The 25,527-nt window shown below is 48.4% G+C and overlaps 1 pseudogene; it reads right to left on the bottom strand.

Annotated features, from left to right (window-relative positions):
• Positions 1-12,492: 12,492 nt before the first annotated feature.
• Positions 12,493-17,321, bottom strand: LOC144246666 (secreted phosphoprotein 24-like; annotated as a pseudogene).
• Between the last annotated feature and the right edge of the window lie 8,206 nt (positions 17,322-25,527).

Genomic DNA, 25,527 nt, shown 5'->3' with positions numbered 1-25,527 from the left:
CCGCCAACAGAGCTCTGCGCGCTGCTGCACCTCCGGTACCGGGTCACCGACGGGCGGTGGCGGGGCGGATGGGGAAGCCGCGGATCTTTGGGAGGTTTCCGCGGGGGGTCCCGGGCCCCGGCCCGGGGAGGGGGGCGACGCACCGAGCCCCCCCGGATCCCCGCTCCCGGGCGGATCACCCTCAGGGGCGGTTTGCGTTGCCGCTCCTACCCCTAGCTTGGGTGTAACCAATAAACACGTACGCGCTGCGCTCCATGTCTCTTGCTCTTCTATTGCTCTGCGCAGGGCTTTCTCTACTTTTCCCCACGCCTTAAGGCATTTGCCGCTGCCTGAGGATTTCGTGTCCTCGGCCAGCGCGGCTGTGCATTTTTCCCATATTTCTGGATGCAAAACATCCACAGGGCGTTCAATTGCCCCAAGCTCAAGCAGCCTTGCTATAGCAAGATAAAAGCCTTTGAGCTTACACTCAATTCCCCATTGCTTATGAACCTCACTTACGACCCTGGCAGTGGCGTCCATGACGACCGCGGGTCCTGGGACGTCTCCCTTGCCGAGAACACGGTCTCACCGGTCTGGCCGCTGCTCTTGTCCAGGCGACACCCGCTGCCCGAGCGAATTATTCCCGGGCTTCGGCACCAGTTATGATGCCTTCAGGGGAAGGCAAGGCGACCTGGTTTCAAGGAACAGCACGGCAGCCCAGTCTCCCCTGGGCCACTCGGGCTAACAACACGCGCTGGACACCAATGTGGTGGACGGTCGAAAGCGTTTATTATCTTATCTCATGGGTTTAAATAGTCTTGGGGGACTCTGCTACGTCAGGGGGGGTTAGTAGGGTCTCTAGGGTTAGTCAGGAGTGGAAAACTACTGGGTTAGGTGTGGTTACATTCTTTGGGGTAATGGATAACATGTTGCAGGGTGAGAGGGGGAAGGGGTCTTTCTTTCCGTCACATCCCGAAATCTTCCGTTTGCCTGTCCCTATCTACTACACGCCACCAACTGTAGGTGGTGGGAAACCCATACTCAGGGTTGAATCGAGTCCAGTGAATTCCTGTAACCTTGTTTAACAAATAAGGGGGAGGTGTTACAGAGAGCTCATGGGCACACTTGTGCCACAGAATTCAAGAACTGCAATTTGAAGGTTAATGGAGGAATTTCACTCATATGGAAGAATATTTTAATATTTCCACTATTTTCACTATTTTATAAATATATTTTAAAATGTATGTATATTTAAAAATTATTTATATTTAAAATTTTTCAAATTTTTTTTTTTTAAATTTATATTTCTATTTTGATCAATTTTTAATAAAAATATTTCATATTTTCACTCCTTTTCACTTCAGAATGGACATGGTTACACCCACCTCTGCCTTGTGAACAGGCAGCAACAGATGAGTTTGCTTGAAGGCAACAGTTTCCAACATAATTTTACAAAAATCCCATTAACTTTTGGGGCTGAAACTTTGTGCCCCAGTGATGTGCCATGTGCCTGGTGTCTAGGAGGCTACTCATGGGTTCTTTGGTCTTCAGGGTGATGGTGGCAGTTCCTCATGGGTGAATTCCCCTCTGGTGCTGGGAAATCCTCAGGGAATGCCAGCTTGGAAGTGGTTCCAGGAGCTGCCAAAACAGGAAGGTTGTCCTGGGTTGTAAGATAAGCTTGTATTCTATTTGCCATCTGTTGAAGGCAAAACCGGTTGGACAGGTTTTTGTTATCTCTCTCAGAGACAATGGTTTGCCCTGTAGAGGCAATGGTTTGTTTATACACCATTGACTGATTCAATGAAGGGCTGGTAAATGTAACACCGTGAGGGGTCCCACCCAGAGGGGGGAAGCCAAGCACTCTATTGTTGTTTAAAGGGGTAGCTTTTTGGGGAGAGGAGGCAGCTCTCTGGGCGGGACTCCGGGAGAAGCAGCTCTCTCTCTCTCTTTGCGGGATTCCGAGAGAAGCAGCTCTCTCTCTTCTCTTCTCTTTGCGGGATTCCCGGGGAAGCAGCTCTCTCTCGCTCTCTCTTCGGCGGCACTCGCAGCGAAGCAGCCGGCGCGCGCTGAGCCGACGGCGGCGGAGCTCAGAGGCAACCCCGGCGCAGAGGAAGACCGGCCCCACTGCCACCAGATCTTCAGAGGAAAACTATACCCTTCTAAAGATCAACACTTCAGCTGCAACTCATCAACTATTGCAAGGGAAGCAATTGTCCCAGCAGAACTGATACTGGCATCCCTCAGGTTCTGGACTTTTTCTTTCACTGGTTTTGTTTGTACCGATTGCATTTGCCTTTTTTTAAATTGTTGTCTAGTTTTCTCCTAGTAAAGAATTGTTACTCCCACTCCCATATCTTTGCCTGAGAGCCTTTTAATTTAAAGATCCTGGTAATTCAGAGGGAGGGGGGTTTGCCGTTCTCCATTGCACAGGAGGCTTTGCCCTCTTTCACAGACTCCTGTCTTGTCGAACCAAGACAGAATTTGGCGCCCAATGTGGGGCCCGAGGGCATTGAGAGGGAAAAAGGATTAACAGTTCTTAAGTAATTTGGTTTTGTTGTGTGTAAAAACATCTTCAGCATCACCATGTGGTCTAGTTTACCTTGGTTTGGGTGGCATGTGATCGTAGCTATACTTTTCCCATTTGCAGACCCTTATCTAAAAATGGGTCCTATAACTAAGGCTACGGTGTCTGTTATCAAGTTTGGCTTCTGGGTTAATTGGGTGAGGAATTCATGGATCTTTAATTTCCTCTGGAAGGCAGGTACATGGATTCATAGCTATCACACGTTAACTGTATGTTTTTGGGGTTACTTTAATAACAGTACCTACTGCGAGGAAATAGCACCTGGGCAAACTTTCTCTCAACCTTTTAACCATCTTTTTGGGTCTGCTCCACCAGTTCTCAAAGGGTTAAGATCCTTTATAAGTGCTAATGATACCATACAATGGGTAGTGTTGCTGATAGTCCTGTTATATTTAGCATTCAGAGATAAGGGAAGGTTAACCTGGATAACTACCCTCACACCTACACCACAGACTCGAGATGCTGCTGCTCCAGAGCCTGACCCTGCCCCACAGCCCACCTCAGAAATGAACCGCCCAGATTGGGTGAGGGTTCTGGTTAAGGAGATACGAGAGATGCTGAAGGAGTGCATTTCCCCAGCTGGTGAGAAACCGGCCCTTTGCCTTGAGGAGGGACAGTCTAATAGTGCAGCTGTGGAACCCACTAATGTTACAACTGTCCAGGTTCCAGCTGAACCACAAGGGCAGTCACGGTCAGCAGCAGTGGCCCCGGTAGAAACAAGGAAGTCTAAGGTGAAAGCAGAGCACCCTGCAGATAGGGACAGGAATAGAGGAACCTCACAACCCACAGGGGAGCCAGAGATTGCTATCATCACCGAGTCCCTGATGTACGAAAGTCTTCGCAATCTGCATAAAGACATTGTGCGACGAGGGCGTGAGGCTTATGCTACCTGGCTACTCCGGGTTTGGGATCTTATGGGTACAGGCGTGCAGCTGGACGGTGGTGAGGCAAGGAACTTGGGACCCTTGACCCAGGACTCGGGTATAAATCAGGTTTTTGTAAGGGAACCAGGGTCCCTTTCTCTCTAGGAGCGGCTCTTAATGAGTGTCAGGGAGAGGTTTATCCACAGAGAGAGAATGCAAGAGCACCATCATAGAATGCGCTGGAAGACCCTCGAGGAAGGGATCCAACAGCTGAGAGAAGTGGCAGTATTGGAGGTACTCTTTGGGAGGGATGGACGACACAATAATGATCCTGACAAGGTCAGGTGTACGGGACAAATGCTGTGGAGTCTGGCAAATCTTGGGCCATCTCAATACGCCACCTTCATTGCAACGATCAATGCTGACACCCACCGGGAGACAATAGGTTCTGTTGCCAACAAACTTAGGAATTATGAGAGTATGATTAATGGCCCAATGCAGGCTCATATCTCAGCTGTGATTAAGGAGTTTAAAGAGGAGATGAGGGAGGAGATAAAGAAGGTTAATACAGCACCCGTGAGAGTCACAGGCCCCAGAATCAGCACCCAACAATCCCCAGCTAGAGAGAGAGGGTACACCCCAAGGGCTAATCTGTGGTTCTTCCTGCGTGACCATGGGGAAGACATGGGGAGGTGGGATGGGAAACCCACTTCTGTCCTGGCAGCACGGGTCCGTCAACTCAAGGAGGGAAACTCTAACCGGGGGAGTTCCACCAAAGTGAAGGTAGCCTCAACCTCCCGTGACCAAGCTTGTGGGTACGATCTGTCAGACCCCCTTGAAGGGACCTCTAGTATGTATGCCCAGGGAAGGAATGATAACCAGTGTTAGAGGGGCCCTGTCTCTAGCCAGGGAGAGGCACGGGAAAACCGGATCTTCTGGACAGTGTGGATCCGATGGCCTGGCACATCAGAGCCACAAAAATATGATGCTTTAGTTGATACTGGTGCACAGTGTACTCTGATACCATCGGGACATGTGGGGGCAGAGCCTGTTTCCATTGCTGGTGTGACAGGGGGATCACAACAATTGACTCTGGTGGAAGCTGAGGTGAGCCTGACTGGGAAGGAGTGGAAGAAACACCCTATAGTGACTGGCCCAGATGCTCCGTGTATCCTAGGCATAGACTTCCTCCGGAACGGATATTACAAAGACCCAAAGGGACTCAGGTGGGCTTTTGGAATAGCCGCTGTAAAGGCAGAAGACATTAAGCAATTGAACACCTTGCCTGGACTGTCAGAAAACCCCTCTGCAGTAGGAGTCCTAAGGGTGGAAGAACAACGCGTGCCAATTGCGACCTCGACAGTGCACCGCCGGCAGTATCGGACGGATCGAGATGCCGTGATCCCCATCCACAAAATGATTCGGGAGCTGGAGAGCCAAGGGGTGGTCAGCAAAACCCACTCACCCTTCAACAGCCCCATCTGGCCTGTGCGCAAATCTGACAAAGAATGGAGATTGACTGTGGACTATCGTGGCTTAAATGAAGTGACTCCACCGCTGAGCGCTGCTGTGCCGGACATGCTGGAACTCCAGTACGAGCTGGAGTCCAAGGCAGCAAAGTGGTATGCCACCATTGATATTGCTAATGCGTTTTTCTCCATTCCTCTGGCAGCAGAATGCAGGCCTCAGTTTGCTTTCACCTGGAGGGGCGTGCAGTACCCCTGGAACCGACTGCCCCAGGGAAGGAAACACAGCCCCACCATCTGCCATGGACTGATCCAGGCTGCACTAGAAAAGGGTGAGGCCCCAGAACACCTGCAATACATTGATGACATCATTATGTGGGGGAGCACAGCGGCAGAAGTGTTTGAGAAAGGTGAGAGGATCATCCAGATACTACTAGAAGCTGGCTTTGCCATCAAGAAGAGCAAAGTCAAGGGACCTGCCCGAGAGATCCAGTTCCTGGGAGTGAAATGGCAAGATGGACGGCGCCAGATTCCCACTGAAGTCATCAACAAGATCACAGCTATGTCCCCACCAACCAGCAAAAAGGAAACATAAGCTTTCCTGGGTGCCATAGGTTTCTGGAGAATGCACATTCCTGAGTATAGCCAGATTGTGAGCCCTCTTTATCTAGTTACCCGAAAGAAGAATGATTTCCACTGGGGCCCTGAGCAGCAACAAGCCTTCACCCAGATCAAGCAGGAGATCGCTCATGCTGTAGCCCTTGGCCCAGTCAGAACGGGACCAAAGGTCAAGAATGTGCTCTACTCTGCAGCCGGGAACCATGGGTTGTCTTGGAGCCTTTGGCAGAAAGTGCCTGGGGAGACTCGAGGCCGACCACTGGGATTCTGGAGCCGAAGTTACGGAGGGTCTGAAGCCAACTACACTCCCACAGAGAAGGAAATCTTGGCTGCCTTTGAAGGAGTTCAAGCCGCCTCGGAGGTAATTGGCACAGAAACACAACTCCTCCTGGCACCCTGACTACCGGTGCTGGGGTGGATGTTTAAAGGAAAGGTTCCTACTACCCACCATGCCACTGACGCCACATGGAGCAAATGGATTGCCCTCATCACTCAACGCGCCCGTATTGGAAACCTGAATCGCCCTGGGATTTTGGAGATAATTACGAACTGGCCAGAAGGTGAAAACTTTGGTCTCACTGATGATGAGGAGCAGGTACAAGTGGCAAGGGCTGAAGAAGCTCCACCATACAACCAACTACCAGCAGAGGAGACCTGCTACGCTCTTTTCACTGACGGTTCCTGTTGCATCGTAGGGATGAACCGGAAGTGGAAAGCAGCCGTATGGAGCCCCACACGCCAAGTTGCACAAGCTACCGAAGGAGAAGGTGGATCGAGCCAACTCGCCGAACTCAAGGCCGTTCAGCTGGCTCTGGACATTGCTGAAAGAGAGAAGTGGCCAAAGCTCTACCTTTATACTGATTCATGGATGGTAGCCAATGCTCTGTGGGGCTGGCTGGGAAGGTGGAGGAAGGCCAACTGGCAACGTAGAGGAAAGCCAATCTGGGCTGCTGATATATGGAAAAACATTGCCTCTCGGGTGGAAAAGCTGACGGTGAAAGTCCGTCATGTAGATGCCCATGTCCCCAAAAGTCGAGCTAATGAGGAGCACCGGAACAACGAGCAGGTAGATCAGGCAGCAAAAATAGAGGTGTCAAAGATAGACTTAGATTGGCACCATAAGGGGGAGTTGTTCCTGGCTCGATGGGCTCATGATGCCTCAGGTCATCAGGGCAGAGATGCCACCTACAAGTGGGCACGAGACCGAGGGGTGGATCTAACCATGGACAGTGTTTCCCAGGTTATCCATGACTGTGAGACGTGTGCTGCCATCAAACAGGCCAAGAGAGTGAAGCCCCTATGGTATGGTGGGCGGTGGTCCAAGTACAAGTATGGGGAGGCCTGGCAGATTGACTACATCACACTGCCCCAGACACGCCAAGGCAAGCGCTACGTGCTGACCATGGTAGAAGCCACCACTAGATGGCTGGAGACTTTCCCTGTACCTCATGCCACTGCCCGGAACACCATCTTAGGCTTGGAAAAACAAGTCCTGTGGAGACACGGCACCCCTGAGAGAATTGAGTCTGACAACGGCACCCATTTCAAGAACAGCCTTATCAACACCTGGGCCAGAGAACATGGTATCGAATGGATATATCATATTCCCTATCATGCTCCAGCTGCCGGCAAAGTTGAACGGTGCAACGGACTCCTTAAAACTACCCTGAAGGCACTCGGTGGGGGAACATTTAGAAACTGGGAAATTAACCTGGCAAAAGCAACCTGGATGGTCAACACCCGGGGGTCTGTCAATCGAGCTGGCCCTGCTCAGTCAGAACCCTTACACGCAGTAGATGGAGATAAGGTCCCTGTAGTACATATGAAAGGTATTTTAGGGAAAACTGTTTGGATTAATCCCACCTCAGGCAAAGACCAACCCATTCGTGGGATTGTCTTTGCTCAAGGACCTGGTTACACTTGGTGGGTAATGCAGGAAAATGGGGAGACCCGCTGTGTACCACAGGGAAACTTGGTCTTAAGAGAGAACTGGGTGTAAGATTTCATGGTGTGCAGATGGAAATAGAATAAGGGGTGGATAATGTCCTGGGTTGTAAGATAAGCTTGTATTCCATTTGCCATCTGTCGAAGGCGAACCTGTTGGACAGGTTTTTGTTATCTCTCTCAGAGACAATGGTTTGTCCTGTAGAGGCAATGGTTTGTTTATACACCATTGACTGATTCAATGAAGGGCTGAAAAAAATGTAACACCGTGAGGGGTCCCACCCAGAGGGGGCAAGCAGCTCTCTCTCTTCTTCGCGGGACTCCGAGAGAAGCAGCTCTCTCTCTCTCTCTGCGCGGGATTCCCGGGGAAAGCAGCTCTCTCTCGCTCTCTCTTCGGTGGCACTCGCAGCGAAGCAGCCGGCGCGCAGAGGCAACGGCAGCGGAGCTCAGAGGCAACCCCGGCGCAGAGGAAGACCGGCCCCCACTGCCACCAGATCTTCAGAGGAAAATTATACCCTTCTAAAGATCACCACTTCAGCTGCAACTCATCAACTATTGCAAGGGAAAGCAATTGTCCCAGCAAAACTGATACTGGCATTCCTCAGGTTCTAGACTTTTTCTTTCACTGGTTTTGTTTGTACCGATTGCATTTGCCTTTTTTAAATTGTTGTCCAGTTTTCTCCTAATAAAGAATTGTTACTCCCACTCCCATATCTTTGCCTGAGAGCCTTTTAATTTAAAGATCCTGGTAATTCAGAGGGAGGAGGGTTTGCCGTTCTCCATTGTACAGGAGGCTTTGCCCTCTTTCACAGACTCCTGTCTTGTCTAACCAAGACACCAACTTTGGTGGAAATACATTGTCTTTGAGTCTGTGCACAGACTTGGGACTTCTCTGTGCACAGTTACTCAGGCCAAGACACCTCTGTTCTGGGACTAAGCAGCTCATGCATGTGTGTAGATGGCAGCACACAGAATTGTTGGTTATTGCTTTGCTATTTTTCTTTAAAAACACAAAAGTTGGCTGCTACAGTGTTATCCCTGTATCCTAAACTGACACCATCCCCCTCTTCTTCCTAGGGCAATATGGTAGTGTGAGGATGTGTTTTCCAAACTTGAGTGCAGGTTTTGCTGCGGTTTTTTGTCCAATTGCAGAGACAATCTCTAAGGGTAGTTTAACTTCCAGAGCTGGAGCTGCTGTTGGCATAGCCCTGCACTGTCCTTCTCTTTGTGCTGAGCTGTGAAAAGCATGTGGAGGTTTTCTCCTACCCCGAGCAGGCTTAGAGGTTTGTACAACAAACACATGGCTGGGGAGAAATAACATGTCATTGTATAATTGTTTTCAGGTTTGTTTCTCTTGGAATTAGTTTTTTAAATCCTTCTGCAGGTTTCCACCACCAATGAGGGTTTGTATTAGATGTTTGCTCTGTGAGATTTGCTCTATTTTGTTCTGTTACAGCCCACTGCTTCCCGCAGGAGTGTTGTGGAAGTCTCTGGAGGGCTGATTGCCAACATCACCATGCGGTGCCATTCAGCTCTGAATCCATGAGCAGTGAGGAGGTAAGGAACGGGGGGAAAACCCTTTTTTGCTGCCTGGAGGAGCGAAAACTCTGCTTACCTTCTTTTAAAGAGAAGGCAGGTGTCTGTGTGTGCTCCTGTTGCAGGAGGAGTTTTGGATCAGGAAAGTGGATGTAGTTTGAAATCCATCTGTCAGCTGTAACTCTTCCCTTTCCATCAGCTGAGGGCTCTGGCCTTGCCTGGGAGAGTGTGACTCTGTGGCACTCTGGCACATTTATCAACTCCAGCACTTCCTTCATTGAGTATGGGCCTGGAGAACAGTGGCTGGCACTTCTTGGACACACAGAGATCCCTTTGTCTTGGGTCTCTTACCAAACCCAGCTCGGATGCCAGGAAAAGTTATTCCCTGCTGTTTTCCCTGGTTTTGGCATATGTATGATCCTGGCTGGCATTATTACAAGCCATGCAGGGTTTGGTGGGGGCATGGAAAATGAGTGCTGAGTTTTGAAATGGCAGTAGGCTCGACTGGCTTAGCTTAGCTGAGATTTTGGGGGATGCTGGGGAAATAGCAATTTAATAACAGAAGATTTTCATCTGTTACTGAAAGAACCTGGTGCTGACGGGCAAAGCTAGACAAGTCCAGGTAAGAAATTAAATGTGATTTTTTTTTTCTTTTACACACCAGAATGGGTAACTGACTGCTGCAAAAATTGCTCAGGCAAGTGGCTGACAGTTTTTCATGCTGGATTTTAAATTTCTGAGCTAGGCCTTCTTATCTTTTTGGCTTCAAGAATTATTTCAGTAGAATTCTGTGCCTGACTTCGTGCAAGAAGCTAGTCTAAATGGACTCACTGGTGCTTTGTAGCTCTTTTTATTTATTAGAATGTCTTAAATATTCAGGAGGGGAAAAAAAGAAATCAGTGCCATTGTTATATAAAGAACATTTTCAAGTCTGAAGCCTTCAGACCCGCCAGTCTGCTGGTGCCTGCGGGAATTAGAAATTGAATATGAAAAACCCCATCAGTGATTAATGGGCTTACTTCAGTGACAAGTCTTAATCAGATTTTCTGGATTTATTTCCTCGTCCATCTCCAGAACTGGGGAGATTGTGAAATTCCTGTGGCATGCTCTGGGACCAGTCTTTCCCATAAATAGCTCAGGCACACCGGGAGTGACAGGAAAGGGGAAAAAGCTGCTGTACAAGAGCTGATCACCTGTTAACAGCCTGTGCCTGCAACGAGCTGGAATCTGCTTAATGGTGCTCTGAATTGCAAAGAGAAGCCTAAAAATGGCTCAAACTTGCTGACCACCTTAATCTCCAGGGAGCAAAAGGGCCCTGATGCTTTGCTGTTCCAAAATCACCTGCCTAAGACAGTTTTTTCTTGTGGAGACCCTTGAATTATATCTGGAGTCTCCCCCAGCTCTGCTTCATGCCCTTGAACAGGAAAATCAAGAAGCAAATTCCTGCCTTTGCAAAATACAAGTAGATGGTGAATGCTGATTGCGTCTTTCTCATTAACCACGAGGAAAGTGGTTTTTTAACAGGAAATCAACTTCCTTCAGCATCAAGCCAAGGGGCTGTGATTTTGTCCTCAAGTTTTCCGTATTTTCCTTACAACTGCTCTCTGACTGAGGACTCTGTCACCTGGCACAGCTCGCTGCTGGCAGGAGGAGGGTGGTGGCAGTGAGGAGCTGATTAGCAGCAGCACTGGGATAGACTGGCATCCTTAAATATTAGGCTGAGGTTTTTTTCAATGGAAGACTAACAGGCAGCATTGGGCCTCTTCTCATACCTACGAAATCCAGGATCTGACCTTCAGAGTGAAATGGTTTACCTGTCTCCTATGAATATAATATCAGAACAGGGTTCACAGCTCTCCTGGGCAATGGAAAACTGAGCTTTAATCCCCAGTGCCCTCATTAAGGAGCTGCTTAATTTTAGTTGCAGTTTTATATCCTCATGTCTTTGTTTTTGCCTCTCCCATTCACCCACCACTTTCTATGTGTTCTCATAGAGCAGCTTATTGCTTTCTGTGGAAAAAAAAGAAAAAAAAAAAAAGAAAAGTGAAGCACCAGAGGGGAAGGAAAATCCCTGCAGGGTGGGATCTGTTGCAGGGTGCATGAGCTCCGTGTCTGATGTGCTTTGGGAGCCAGAGCTGGAGCAGTTTGGTGCTTTAGGAAGTGTCAGGCTGCTGTTTTCTTGCTCCTGCCAGAGAGCCTGGCTGTGATGAGTCTTCAGTGTCACCTGGCAGCTGTGACACGCTGTGGCAGGGGACAGCATGCTTTCATCTGTTCAGAGGCAAAGGACTTGGAGGGAAACAAAGCCAGGCAGGACCTTTGCTGCTTCTGGGGTCAAAGCGTGGCAGGGCTGGGGCAGCAGTGTTAGAGCAGAGAGGAGAATCGCTGTGGCATTCTCCTGGTGCTGTGAGCAGCAGCAATTTTTGTCTTGCACTTTGTTCCCCTCTTCTCAATCTGTTTTAAAGGATTAGACTCACAGCTGCATGGAGGAAATTGTTCCTGCTTAGGGAGGATGTGGAGCTTGGATGATCACTTACACTTCACAAGCCCCTTCCTCTAATTCCACGAGAACACCAACAGGTCTTCCTTCCCTGGAAGAACAGAAACGTCTCTCAGCTGCCTGTTCTCAGCGCTGGGTTTTAGAAATGAGCTCATCAAAGAATCATGCAGTCAGGAAGCAGGGCTCAAAAAGCAGGGCTGTGTGGCTGAGGTTGGAATACCATGGGATAAAGATCCCTCATTGTCTTTGAGCTCCAGACAGGAACCCTCTTGGGGGAAGACTTTGTCCTTAAACTGAGCTGGAATTTCCCGTGTTCCCTCTGGTTCCTGTTTCTGCTGTTGTCCCTTGGTCCCCAGCGATGATTGCAGTGGCTGGTCCTGGCATCCCCCATCTCCAGGGCTGGAGGCCTGGGCCTGGCTCCAGGCAGGATTCAGTGGCTCCTGGACAAGCTGTTCTTAGAGAGTCACTATATTTAATGCCTTCCACATGTGCGGACTCTCCTTTCTTGCCTGAATCTATCTCTGAAATTTTACTAACAAAATTGTCTGACAGAATAGTTTCAAGTTGCCATGGTGACCAACTTGCTGAAGACACAGTGTGGACTACAGGGTGCTGGGGAAGCTCTCACATGTTCCCTTGGAAAAGCACATCTCCCATTTCTTCTGAATATGTGCTCTGGATTCAGATCCATTTCAGAGCAGACCACACATCAGCTTCTAGCCTCAGCCAGCTCTGATTTTGGGACTTGACAATACGTGTTGATTTGTGACCCGTGCATTTTATTTCACTGTTGTTAATTTTTGTTACAGTCTGTTTCTTTTTATACCTTTTTTTTTCACCCTAATTAGCCATTGCCACAACATTGGTGAACATATGAAATGTTTTGCATATGCAGGTTTCTTTTTGCAGATTCCACAGGGTGGGAAGGAAATTAATAAGTAACTTGAACTGTAGGTTCTTTGGCTCTCCCAGCCGTAACCCTAACCCACACTCACCCAACCCAGGTTATTCCATCTTGTCAGGGCTGAAGTAGCTGGGTTTGTTCCAGTGTCCACGGCTGCTGTCTCTTCCCCTTGAAGGGAAGGCTTCAGGAGCAAAGGCATCATCTAAAAAAAGAACATGGGGCCATCTGTAAGCATGAGATGCTTTCAGACTTGTGTTGATTGTTGCCCAGAGAAGCCATGGCTGACCCATCCTTGCAAGTGTCCAATGCCAGGTTGGACAGGGCTTGGAGCAACCTGGGATAGTGGAAGGTGTCCCTGTCCACAGCAGGGGGTGGAATGAGATGATCTTTCAGATGTCTTCCAACCCAAACCACTCTGTGATTCTAGACTAGAAAATATTCAGCACTGCATTCCACACACTGGTTATGAGAGCACAAATCTGGCAATCCAAAAAATGTATAAACCTCAGCATGGCCTGGCTTGGCAGGACAGTGCCCTCCTTGCACCCTAAACTAGACACCCCTCTTCAGGGGAAAAACCAGTTGCCCATGACCAGGAGCAAACAGCTGATCTTTCACATTGTCTTTTCCCTCAGATAGATGACCTGGAGATGTTCCTAGAGGAAAATACAGGTCAGGGTATTCCAGCATGGCAGAGCTGGCTTACCTTCCCTGCAAGCGCTGCCTCGCCTGTCAGGGGTCGTTATGGGGATGTGCATCATCTGGAAATTAAAAGCATTTCTTTAAAAACCTCACCTGGCAAGAAGTCCCACCTCTCCATTCCCTCAGGCACGAGGTGGTCACTAAAGTAATTCCAAACCTCATTCTTAATTTTGCTGATAACAAGATTATTGCTGGTGCTTCTGCAATCCAGAGGTTGGACTCTATGATCCTATCAAACTCAGGCTGTTCTTTGATGCCAGTCTCAGTCAATCACAATTCCCTCTCCCATCCAAATACCACCACAGGCACACCAACCACACACCTCAGCCAAACTGAGATCCCCTGAGGAGAATTACAGCTCCACAGCAAGAGCTACAGTGCACTTATTGCAGCCCTCTGCAGAGGGAAACACTTTACTTTTCAAGTGCAGTAATTCCCTTTGGCATTTATTCCTTATTAACATTGCAGGAAATGTATTCCCCAGCAGGAATATGGCAACAGCACTGAATTTTAAGTGATGGTTAAGGAAGACTTGGGGGAAGATGTCTGCTTGTAAAAGCAAGTGCTGAGTGCCCTGTTAAACAATGGTTATGTCAACCCACAGAGGACTGACTGAACATCCCAAACTGTTACACATTGCAGTGCTCCACGTGCAGTCTTTCTGCTCTGCAGAGCCAGGCTTCCTGGGGTGCACTCACTAGCCAGCTCTGAACGGAGATTTTGAGGAAAAAAAGAATAAAAGAAGAGCTAACTTGGCAATTCAAGCCAAGGAAAAGTAACAAAGAACCCTATTTGCTTACAAGGTGGCTGGAGAGGGACTTTTCACAGGGGCTTGTCATGACTGGACAAGGCAGACTGGCCTTAAGCTAAAGGAGTAAAGGGTGAGATGGGATATTGGGGAGAAATCCATCCCTGTGAGGGTGGGCAGGCCCTGGCACAGAGTGCCCAGAGAAGCTGTGGCTGCCCCTGGATCCCTGGAAGTGTTCCAGGCCAGGCTGGATGGGGCTAGGAGCACCCTGGGCCAGTGGAAGGTGTTCCTGCCCCACTCTAGGGGGTGGAACTGGATGGACTTTAAGTCCCTTCCAACCCAAACCATTCTGAGATTCTACAATTTAAATTCTTCATTTAGATCTCTGAATTTTACAAAAATAAAAGCTGTCCATAGCCTTGCTTGTTAAATTGTGTTCCCTCAAGCACTGTAGATCTGTATTCTAAGCACAGACGCACAAGTTCAAGAGTCACTTAATGGATAAAGTAGACACTGGCACAGTTTGGAAACAGTCAGTAGGAATCCCCAGGTTAGGTCAGCATTGAATAACACTCTTAAAACCAAAAAAGAGCTCAAAAAGGGAACAAAGATCTCAGCAGAGCACATGTCCTTGGGCTGTGCTGTAATGACATGCTCAGCTGGGAGCTGGGTTTGGTAAGAGACCCAAGACAAAGGGATCTCTGTGTGTCCAAGAAGTGCCAGCCACTGTTCTCCAGGCCCATACTCAATGAAGGAAGTGCTGGAGTTGATAAATGTGCCAGAGTGCCACAGAGTCACACTCTCCCAGGCAAGGCCAGAGCCCTCAGCTGATGGAAAGGGAAGAGTTACAGCTGACAGATGGATTTCAAACTACATCCACTTTCCTGATCCAAAACTCCTCCTGCAACAGGAGCACACACAGACACCTGCCTTCTCTTTAAAAGAAGGTAAGCAGAGTTTTCGCTCCTCCAGGCAGCAAAAAAGGGTTTTCCCCCCGTTCCTTACCTCCTCACTGCTCATGGATTCAGAGCTGAATGGCACCGCATGGTGATGTTGGCAATCAGCCCTCCAGAGACTTCCACAACACTCCTGCGGGAAGCAGTGGGCTGTAACAGAACAAAATAGAGCAAATCTCACAGAGCAAACATCTAATACAAACCCTCATTGGTGGTGGAAACCTGCAGAAGGATTTAAAAAACTAATTCCAAGAGAAACAAACCTGAAAACAATTATACAATGACATGTTATTTCTCCCCAGCCATGTGTTTGTTGTACAAACCTCTAAGCCTGCTCGGGGTAGGAGAAAACCTCCACATGCTTTTCACAGCTCAGCACAAAGAGAAGGACAGTGCAGGGCTATGCCAACAGCAGCTCCAGCTCTGGAAGTTAAACTACCCTTAGAGATTGTCTCTGCAATTGGACAAAAAACCGCAGCAAAACCTGCACTCAAGTTTGGAAAACACATCCTCACACTACCATATTGCCCTAGGAAGAAGAGGGGGATGGTGTCAGTTTAGGATACAGGGATAACACTGTAGCAGCCAACTTTTGTGTTTTTAAAGAAAAATAGCAAAGCAATAACCAACAATTCTGTGTGCTGCCATCTACACACATGCATGAGCTGCTTAGTCCCAGAACAGAGGTGTCTTGGCCTGAGTAACTGTGCACAGAGAAGTCCCAAGTCTGTGCACAGACTCAAAGACAATGTATTTCCACCAAAGTTGGTGATTTAAGACTCAGAGGAGAGCAAGAGCTGTATCAAGAGGCTTTTTATTTCAGGCTGAGAGTGAAAAATCCAAAACAGATCAGCACTGTCAGCACAGAGGAAGAATCCGCACGACATGGGAAGGTAACGCTTCATGTGGTGCCCAGATAGGTAAAAGCAAATGGAATACCAGCTTTTCTACCCTCTTGCCTTAGAAAACAAGCCATTCCTTCCATGATTTGGCCCCAAAAGCACACATACCTTCACTACACACTGCTCCCAGACACTAATCCTCTTTGCAGCTCCCTGCCCTCCCCACTGATCAGGCAGAAGGGTTTCCCACCACTGACCCTTCCCACCCAACACCCACTCCATGCTGCAGGTTGTATCAAAACCAGGCAGCCATTCCTCACTTCTCAGCACCAGCAGCGCTACAACCCTTCCTGAGAAGATCCTGCATGGAGGGGAGGGTTCCCATTCCCACCAGGGGCACCTACCACGAAAGGGCCAGTTTTGAAGTCACAGGTAAAGGGGTCTCTCCCTGAAGCTTTGGTGCACACGGTCTCACGGATGCTGAAGTGCAGATCTAACCCATAAGTATCACTGTCCCACATGTGCACCTGGTGAAAGCAGGGTCAACACAACACAGCATTAGTCCATTTTGATTATTCTTTTCCCTTTCTCATAGTCCAGTCAATGCTTTAGCTCAAGATGGGAGACTTAAAAAAAAAATTTAAAAGCAATGCCCCAAAAAAACCCAAGAAAAAATAAATTCCCACTACTTTCACATACTCGAGGTTTTAATCCAAATTATATAAATCCATGTGTCATACTTGATACAGGCCACCTATAGAAACAGAAAGGTTCTGAGGGTGCTCAGGAACATGAACTTTATAACTCTGAATTAAGAAGTTTTAACTCCTTAACTTGGGGAGTATCCAACATAATTCTGAGCACCACAAATTAAAACAGATAAGGGTTTCTTGCTTGCACCTGGACTCTAGCAGATTTAAACCAGAATTGGTGCATAGAGACAGATGACATAAAGAAAGATCAGAGAAAGAATCCTGAATTGTGGAGGCATTAAATCAGCAAGGAGCTTCAGATGAACCAGGCTGCTTGATGCCGAAAGCAAAGCAGTTTGCTTGAGGTATTTAAAAACATCACTTTTGAACAAAATCCTACAAGACAACCCTCAGAAACTTCTACTCTAGGCATGAAAAATCTGAATGCCTAAAGTATTTTAATTACAAACTTATATACAAAAGATTCTTGAAGTTGTAACTTCAGATAATGGCCCAAACCCACCCTCTTTCAAGCAGCATCAGCCAACTCCAACTAAACCTGGGTTTCTAGGACTGGGTGGAAAAGAGTTTTCCATCCCAGGAAAGCACATTTCAGGTAAAGGATCTCCGTTGTCTTTGTACTTACTCCCATAACTCGGCTCCTGACAACACCATACAGGTTTCTGCTCCATGACTGGGAATTGATCCGTGCAAGGGAAGCATTGAGAGCTCTTCTGTGACAGGGAGGTCATAGTCATGTGCTGGAAACCCTGAGAGGGAGGCACAATTCCATCAGAAGTCCATTGCAGGATTGTACTTTTCACCCCCAAACCCTCCTAAAAAGGAAGTCAAGGCTCCCAACTTACCTGAACATAAGAAGACGTTCAGTGTGAGGAGAAAAATTAGGATTCTCATAGTGTGTCTTCCAAAACCCTCCAGTCTTTTTCCTTTCCAAGCAGGGATTCCCAGTGCATGTCCCTCTGTCTTTATATAAATGCAACCTTTATAACAGTATGTACTTGGAGCAACCTGTGGGTGGGCCTGACCTCCCCACATCCAAACTCTGCTCCAAACATTGCACTTTAAACGAATTGATCCGAGAGTAAATGTTTGTTGTCAGCTTGTCTCCATTTAGCAGCAATTATCTGATAATTGATTGGCTGCTGTGCCTTTTTCACAGGGCTGAATTCTCCTCTGGGGAGCACTGACTTCCTGATATGTTTGTAGCCAAAGGCTACTAGACTCTAGTGATTTTGTTCTCTTTTAGCCATTAGTTTTCCATGGGGTGAGTCAATTCTGTTCTTAGCACTGGACCTTTGTCTTGGTTCGACAAGACAGGAGTCTGTGAAAGAGGGCAAAGCCTCCTGTGCAATGGAGAACGGCAAACCCCCCTCCCTCTGAATTACCAGGATCTTTAAATTAAAAGGCTCTCAGGCAAAGATATGGGAGTGGGAGTAACAATTCTTTACTAGGAGAAAACTAGACAACAATTTAAAAAAAGGCAAATGCAATCGGTACAAACAAAACCAGTGAAAGAAAAAGTCTAGAACCTGAGGGATGCCAGTATTAGTTCTGCTGGGACAATTGCTTCCCTTGCAATAGTTGATGAGTTGCAGCTGAAGTGGTGATCTTTAGAAGGGTATAGTTTTCCTCTGAAGATCTGGTGGCAGTGGGGCCGGTCTTCCTCTGCGCCGGGGTTGCCTCTGAGCTCCGCCGCCGTCGGCTCAGCGCGCGCCGGCTGCTTCGCTGCGAGTGCCCCGAAGAGAGCTGCTTCTCCGGGAATCCCGCAAAGAGAGAGAGAGCGAGCTGTTTCTCTCCCTAAAAGCTATCCCTTTATACCATAATAGAGTGCTTGGCTTCCCCCTCTGGGTGGGACCCCTCATGGTGTTACATTTACCAGCCCGGCAGTGAGTCAGTCAATAGTGTATAAACAAACCATTGCCTCTACGGGGCAAACCACTGTCTCTGAGGGAGATAACAAAACCTGTCTGACAGGTTTGCCTTCAACAGATAGCAAATAGAATACAAGCTTATTTTACAACCCAGGACATTATCCACCCCTTATTCTATTTCCATCTGCACACCATGAAATCTTACACCCAGTTCTCTCTTAAGACCAAGTTTCCCTGTGGTACACAGCGGGTCTCCCCATCTTTCTGCATTACCCACCAAGTGTAACCAGGTCCTTGAGCAAAGACAATCCCACGAATGGGTTGGTCTTTGCCTGAGGTGGGATTAATCCAAACAGTTTTCCCTAAAATACCTTTCATATGTACTACAGGGACCTTATCTCCATCTACTGCGTGTAAGGGTTCTGACTGAGCAGGGCCAGCTCGATTGACAGACCCCCGAGTGTTGACCATCCAGGTTGCTTTTGCCAGGTTAATTTCCCAGTTTCTAAATGTTCCCCCACCAAGTGCCTTCAGGGTAGTCTTAAGGAGTCCGTTGCACCGTTCAACTTTGCCGGCAGCTGGAGCATGATAGGGAATATGATATATCCATTCGATACCATGTTCTCTGGCCCAGGTGTCGATAAGGCTGTTCTTGAAATGGGTACCGTTGTCAGACTCAATTCTCTCAGGGGTGCCGTGTCTCCACAGGACTTGCTTTTCCAAGCCTAAGATGGTGTTCCGGGCAGTGGCATGAGGTACAGGGAAAGTCTCCAGCCATCCAGTGGTGGCTTCCACCATGGTCAGCACGTAGCGCTTGCCTTGGCGTGTCTGGGGCAGTGTGATGTAGTCAATCTGCCAGGCCTCCCCATACTTGTACTTGGACCACCGCCCACCATACCATAGGGGCTTCACTCTCTTGGCCTGTTTGATGGCAGCACACATCTCACAATCATGGATAACCTGGGAAACACTGTCCATGGTTAGATCCACCCCTCGGTCTCGTGCCCACTTGTAGGTGGCATCTCTGCCCTGATGACCTGAGGCATCATGAGTCCATCGAGCCAGGAACAACTCCCCCTTATGGTGCCAATCTAAGTCTATCTTTGACACCTCTATTTTTGCTGCCTGATCTACCTGCTCGTTGTTTCGGTGCTCCTCATTAGCCCGACTTTTGGGGACATGGGCATCTACATGACGGACTTTCACCGTCAGCTTTTCCACCCGAGAGGCAATGTCTTTCCATATATCAGCAGCCCAGATTGGCTTTCCTCTACGTTGCCAGTTGGCCTTCCTCCACCTTCCCAGCCAGCCCCACAGAGCATTGGCTACCATCCATGAATCAGTATAAAGGTAGAGCTTTGGCCACTTCTCCCTTTCAGCAATGTCCAGAGCCAGCTGAACGGCCTTGAGTTCGGCGAGTTGGCTCGATCCACCTTCTCCTTCGGTAGCTTGTGCAACTTGGCGTGTGGGGCTCCATACGGCTGCTTTCCACTTCCGGTTCATCCCTACGATGCAACAGGAACCGTCAGTGAAAAGAGCGTAGCAGGTCTCTTCTGCTGGTAGTTGGTTGTATGGTGGAGCCTCTTCAGCCCTTGTCACTTGTACCTGCTCCTCATCATCAGTGAGACCAGTGTTTTCACCTTCTGGCCAGTTCGTAATTATCTCCAAAATCCCAGGGCGATTCAGGTTTCCAATACGGGCGCGTTGAGTGATGAGGGCAATCCATTTGCTCCATGTGGCGTCAGTGGCATGGTGGGTAGTAGGAACCTTTCCTTTAAAAATCCACCCCAGCACCGGTAGTCAGGGTGCCAGGAGGAGTTGTGTTTCTGTGCCAATTACCTCCGAGGCGGCTTGAACTCCTTCAAAGGCAGCCAAGATTTCCTTCTCTGTGGGAGTGTAGTTGGCTTCAGACCCTCCGTAACTTCGGCTCCAGAATCCCAGTGGTCGGCCTCGAGTCTCCCCAGGCACTTTCTGCCAAAGGCTCCAGGACAACCCATGGTTCCCCGCTGCAGAGTAGAGCACATTCTTGACCTCTGGTCCCATTCTGACTGGGCCAAGGGCTACAGCATGAGCGATCTCCTGCTTGATCTGGGTGAAGGCTTGTTGCTGCTCAGGGCCCCAGTGGAAATCATTCTTCTTTCGGGTAACCAGATAAAGAGGGCTCACAATCTGGCTATACTCAGGAATGTGCATTCTCCAGAAACCTATGACACCCAGGAAAGCTTGTGTTTCCTTTTTGCTGGTTGGTGGGGACATAGCTGTGATCTTGTTGATGACCTCAGTGGGAATCTGGCGTCGTCCATCTTGCCATTTCACTCCCAGGAACTGGATCTCTCGGGCAGGTCCCTTGACTTTGCTCTTCTTGATGGCAAAGCCAGCTTCTAGTAGTATCTGGATGATCCTCTCACCTTTCTCAAACACTTCTGCCGCTGTGCTCCCCCACATAATGATGTCATCAATGTATTGCAGGTGTTCTGGGGCCTCACCCTTTTCTAGTGCAGCCTGGATCAGTCCATGGCAGATGGTGGGGCTGTGTTTCCTTCCCTGGGGCAGTCGGTTCCAGGGGTACTGCACGCCCCTCCAGGTGAAAGCAAACTGAGGCCTGCATTCTGTTGCCAGAGGAATGGAGAAAAACACATTAGCAATATCAATGGTGGCATACCACTTTGCTGCCTTGGACTCCAGCTCGTACGGGAGTTCCAGCATGTCCGGCACAGCAGCGCTCAGCGGTGGAGTCACTTCATTTAAGCCACGATAGTCCACAGTCAATCTCCATTCTTTGTCAGATTTGCGCACAGGCCAGATGGGGCTGTTGAAGTGTGAGTGGGTTTTGCTGACCACCCCTTGGCTCTCCAGCTCCCGAATCATTTTGTGGATGGGGATCACGGCATCTCGATCCGTCCGATACTGCCGGCGGTGCACTGTCGAGGTCGCAATTGGCACGCGTTGTTCTTCCACCCTTAGGAGTCCTACTGCAGAGGGGTTTTCTGACAGTCCAGGCAAGGTGTTCAATTGCTTAATGTCTTCTGCCTCTACAGCGGCTATTCCAAAAGCCCACCTGAGTCCCTTTGGGTCTTTGTAATAGCCATTCTGGAGGAAGTCTATGCCTAGGATACACGGAGCATCTGGGCCAGTCACTATAGGATGTTTCTTCCACTCCTTCCCAGTCAGGCTCACCTCGGCTTCCACCAGAGTCAATTGTTGTGATCCCCCTGTCACACCAGCAATGGAAACAGGCTCTGCCCGCACATGTCCCGATGGTATCAGAGTACACTGTGCACAAGTATCAACTAAAGCATCATATTTTTGTGGCTCTGATGTGCCAGGCCATCGGATCCACACTGTCCAGAAGATCCGGTTTTCCCGTGCCTCTCCCTGGCTAGAGACAGGCCCCCTCTAACACTGGTTATCATTCCTTCCCTGGGCATACATACTAGAGGTCCCTTCAAGGGGGTCTGACAGATCGTACCCACAAGCTTGGTCATGGGAGGTTGAGGCTACCTTCACTTTGGTGGAACTCCCCCAGTTAGAGTTTCCCTCCTTGAGTTGACGGACCCGTGCTGCCAGGACAGAAGTGGGTTTCCCATCCCACCTCCCCATGTCTTCCCCATGGTCACGCAGGAAGAACCACAGATTAGCCCTTGGGGTGTACCCTCTCTCTCTAGCTGGGGATTGTTGGGCGCTGATTCTGGGGCCTGTGACTCTCACGGGTGCTGTATTAACCTTCCTTATCTCCTCCCTCATCTCCTCTTTAAACTCCTTAATCACAGCTGAGATATGAGCCTGCATTGGGCCATTAATCATACTCTCATAATTCCTAAGTTTGTTGGCAACAGAACCTATTGTCTCTTGGTGAGCGTCAGCATTGATTGTTGCAATGAAGGTGGTGTATTGAGATGGCCCAAGATTTGCTAGACTCCACAGCAGTTGTCCTGTACACCTGACCTTGTCAGGGTCATTATTGTGTCGTCCATCCCTCCCAAAGAGTACCTCCAATACTGCCACTTCCCTCAGCTGTTGGATCCCTTCCTAGAGGGTCTTCCAGCGCATTCTAAGATGGTGCTCCTGCATTCTCTCTCTGTGGACAAACCTCTCCCTGACACTCATTAAGAGCTGCTCCCAGAGAGAAAGGGACCCTGGTTCCCTTACAAAAACCTGATTTATACCCGAGTCCTGGGTCAAGGGTCCCAAGTTCCTTGCCTCACCACCGTCCAGCTGCACGCCTGTACCCATAAGATCCCAAACCCGGAGTAGCCAGGTAGCATAAGCCTCACGCCCTCGTCGCACAATGTCTTTATGCAGATTACGAAGACTTTCGTACATCAGGGACTCGGTGATGATAGCAATCTCTGGCTCCCCTGTGGGTTGTGAGGTTCCTCCATTCCTGTCCCTATCTGCAGGGTGCTCTGCTTTCACCTTAGACTTCCTTGTTTCTACCGGGACCACTGCTGCTGACCGTGACTGCCCTTGTGGTTCAGCTGGAACCTGGACAGTTGTAACATTTGTGGGTTCCACAGCTGTACTATTAGACTGTCCTTCCTCAAGGCAAAGGGCCGGTTTCTCACCAGCTGGGGAAATGCACTCCTTCAGCATCTCTCGTATCTCCTTAACCAGAACCCTCACCCAATCTGGGCGGTTCATTTCTGAGGTGGGCTGTGGGGCAGGGTCAGGCTCTGGAGCAGCAGCATCTCGAGTCTGTGGTGTAGGTGTGAGGGTAGTTATCCAGGTTAATCTTCCCTTATCTCTGAATGCTAAATATAACAGGACTATCAGCAACACCACCCATTGTATGGTATCATTAGCACTTAGAGAGGATCTTAACCCTTTGAGAACTGGTGGAGCAGACCCAAAAAGATGGTTAAAAGGTTGGGAGAAAGTTTCCCCAGGTGCTATTTCCTCGCAGTAGGTACCGTTATTAAAGTAACTCCAAAAACATACAGTTAGTGTGTGATAGCTATGAATCCATGTACCTGCCTTCCAGAGGAAATTAAAGATCCATGAATTCCTCACCCAATTAACCCAGAAGCCAAACTTGATAACAGACACCGTAGCCTTAGTTATAGGACCCATTTTTAGATAAGGGTCTGCAAATGGGAAAAGTATAGCTATGATCACATGCCACCCAAACCAAGGTAAACTAGACCACATGGTGATGCTGAAGATGTTTTTACACACAACAAAAAACCAAATTACTTAAGAACTGTTAATCCTTTTTCCCTCTCAATGCCCTCGGGCCTCACGTTGATGTGCCAAAATCTGTCTTTGTTTGACAAGACAGGAGTCTGTGAAAGAGGGCAAAGCCTCCTGTGCAATGGAGAATGGCAAACCCCCCTCCCTCTGAATTACCAGGATCTTTAAATTAAAAGGCTCTCAGGCAAAGATATGGGAATGGGAGTAACAATTCTTTACTAGGAGAAAACTAGACAACAATTTAAAAAGGCAAATGCAATCGGTACAAACAAAACCAGTGAAAAAGTCCAGAACCTGAGGAGTCGGGGTGCCAGTATCAGTTCTGCTGGGACAATTGCTTCCCTTGCAATGGTTGATGAATTGCAGCTGAAGTGGTGATCTTTAGAAGGGTATGGTTTTCCTCTGAAGATCTGGTGGCAGTGGGGCCGGTCTTCCTCTGCGCCGGGGTTGCCTCTGAGCTCCGCTGCCGTCGCCTCAGCGCGCGCCGGCTGCTTCGCTGCGAGTGCCCCGAAGAGAGCTGCTTCTCCGGGAATCCCGCAAAGAGAGAGAGAGCGAGCTGCTTCTCTCCCTAAAAGCTATCCCTTTATACCATAATAGAGTGCTTGGCTTCCCCCTCTGGGTGGGACCCCTCACGGTGTTACATTTACCAGCCCGGCAGTGAGTCAGTCAATAGTGTATAAACAAACCATTGCCTCTACGGGGCAAACCATTGTCTCTGAGGGAGATAACAAAACCTGTCTGACAGGTTTGCCTTCAACAGATAGCAAATAGAATACAAGCTTATTTTACAACCCAGGACACCATGCCAGAGCACCACAATGCAAAGGATTTAAAGTGATCTGGAGACTCTCAGGAACAGCCTTTTGTGCAGTACCTAGCTTTCCTGCTGCCAGAGCCAAGACCAAGCTGCCTCAGATCAAGGGAAAGCCTTCAGGCAATTTCTTTGACCCACTTCTGCTGTGGTTTCTCTACATTCAGAGGCAATGTTAAATAAAGTACATACTGTTATAAAGGATACAGAAATGTTGATACATGGTAATAATTTTCATTCACCAGTGTCTGTATTTCAGCTGATCCAATGTTCTAATATTTTTATATTATTTTTCTGTCTTGCAATGTTTTCTGTGGCTCAAATGTCATTTGGAAGAAGGAGTGGTTTTGTTTTGCAAATGGAGATGGGCCATAGAGTTGATTAAAGTATTTTGATTCCTGAATGTTAATCAAAGAAATGTGTTTTGATTTTTAAAACTCATCCTTCTCATTTAAAGCAATATTTCAAATTCTTTTCTTATGAAATGTTGGGAATTAGAGACAGAGAGCTCCAGACTCAATGCACCTTTTGTCAAAAATAAGTGTGTGCTGAGATTGTAGCAGATGAGGGAGAACAGTGTTTTCCTTTCTCCCCACATTCCTTGCCAAAGAGGTGCCTGGGTGGTAGTAGGATTATTTGTTCTGCCTCCCATCTTAGTTCTGGGATGGATGTTTGCACTCCTTTGTGCACTACTGTTTCAGAAACTGAGGAAGGTGAGTCTGCCCAGTGGAATGAGACCACTCAAACCATTCAAACGGAAAGGCCTTGGCATTCAGAGTCCCAAGATCCTTGTTGTTCTTCACCTTGCTGCAGTAGTCTGGATAGCATTTAGCTTTCAACTTCATCCCTAAAAAGGCAACCATTTGCCTTTTGTATGCTGGGATCAGTTAATACTCCACTAGAAGCTGAATATGTAAAATTCCTTCCCAACCATTGAGGCACAGTGTTGTAGCCAGTGCAAGAGTAATTTTAAATATTGAGCCAACTGCAGAGTTTAAAGACTGTCCTCTTAGAGCAGATCTTTAGAAATGCTGCCAGCAGGATTGTAGTAATGCTGAGTGAAACTTGGAAATTGTTTAATGAAATCAGAGTTCCTCTGAAGAGCCCTGGCTTTACAGCATCTGGACAACAGAGATGTTTGCTATTCCAGCTCCCTGAATCTCTGATTTCAGTATATTTAAGCAGTGGAACCAATTTTACATTTTCAGACTCAAGTTCTGGGTTTCTGGGAAGGTCTGAGATTTTCTCCACATTCTCTTTGTGCTCGGCTTCCAGCACTGGCTGAAAAGGACTCTGCTAGGAA

The sequence above is a fragment of the Lonchura striata genome, chromosome 8 (genome assembly GCF_046129695.1).
Source record: "Lonchura striata isolate bLonStr1 chromosome 8, bLonStr1.mat, whole genome shotgun sequence".
Lineage (NCBI taxonomy): Eukaryota > Metazoa > Chordata > Aves > Passeriformes > Estrildidae > Lonchura > Lonchura striata.
Note: the sequence above shows the minus strand (reverse complement) of the source record. Positions and strands in the feature narration are given on the sequence as shown.